Here is a 1,122-nt window from a genome sequence, read left to right as displayed (position 1 = left end):
ACTCAGATCGTTAGGATCGAGTCAGTTAGAAATACCAAGGGTTCTCACAAAACAAGGGGAGTCCGCTTTTAGCTATTTTGCCGCCCGCAGTTGGAATCAGCTTCCAGAAGAGATCAGATGTGCTAAAACATTAGTCACATTTAAATCTAGACTCAAAACTCATCTGTTTAGCTGTGCATTTATTGAATGAGCACTGTGCGATGTCCGAACTGATTGCACTGTATTTTATGCATGTATAATAATTTTCTTCAATTCATTTTAAATCAATTTTTAAATCATTTTCAAAGTTTTTAAATTCCTTGGTTTTTTTTAATGATTATTTTACTTTCTTTTATGTAAGGCACTTTGAATTACCATTGTGTACGAAATGTGCTATATAAATAAACTTGCCTTGCCTATTATAAACATGCATAAAATATTATTTGAAAAATATATAGCCTATATTATCTTGCAATTATTGTTTTGTTTTTTTCAACTCTCTATAGTACTGTGCTGTTAGATGTATTATTTGTCTATTTAAATCAGTTCCTTGAATCAATTTATTCTGAAAATAATCATCATTATAAATGTATATTATTTGAATATTTATCTTCTATTATCTTACAATTATGTTTTTCCCCAACTCACTATAGTACTGCGCTGTTAGATGAATCATTTATTTAAATCAATTTTTAAAAACAATTTATTCAGTAAATAATTATTATTTAAATACATTTTGTAATTGATTTGTACTGTGAAAAATTAATATAAAAAATTAAATGAACAGATAATACATTTAACAGCACAGTACTATAGTGAATGAAAAAAAAGCATAATAGAAAGTAAATGTTTCCCAAGTAATATTTTAAAAAAAAATTTTTCATATTTTATTCTAAATTACTAATGAAAATGCTTGTTGACAAAGGGTTTTGATGAGTAGCAAATATCCAGGTGAAAGTTAAATGTGCTCCTCATGTGTGAATATGCTGTTGCCATGATAACATAATACTACACATGATATTCTAAACAGCCTCTGGAACAGAAAACAGTAGGTTTTTAAAGTCAATATATTGATTATATGCTATTTAGGAGCTATCCGTTTGAGGTTCAATAGAACATGAGTTCATACCCAGTGTCCTAGAT

General features: G+C 27.9%; 1 protein-coding gene across 1 annotated transcript in view; it reads right to left on the bottom strand.

The window, feature by feature from the left end:
* The window catches only part of LOC107729069 (terminal uridylyltransferase 4-like), a 23,057-nt gene extending 21,941 nt beyond the window's left edge, over nucleotides 1-1,116 (bottom strand). The window contains exon 1 of the mRNA XM_016539417.1: nucleotides 1,109-1,116. The gene's annotated coding sequence lies outside the window, so the exon portion shown is untranslated. The remainder of the gene's footprint in view (nucleotides 1-1,108) is intronic.
* Between the last annotated feature and the right edge of the window lie 6 nt (nucleotides 1,117-1,122).

The sequence above is a fragment of the Sinocyclocheilus rhinocerous genome, unplaced genomic scaffold, assembly GCF_001515625.1.
Source record: "Sinocyclocheilus rhinocerous isolate Xijiao unplaced genomic scaffold, SAMN03320098_v1.1 scaffold758, whole genome shotgun sequence".
Taxonomy (NCBI): domain Eukaryota; kingdom Metazoa; phylum Chordata; class Actinopteri; order Cypriniformes; family Cyprinidae; genus Sinocyclocheilus; species Sinocyclocheilus rhinocerous.
This window is presented reverse-complemented; position numbering and strand designations above follow the sequence as displayed.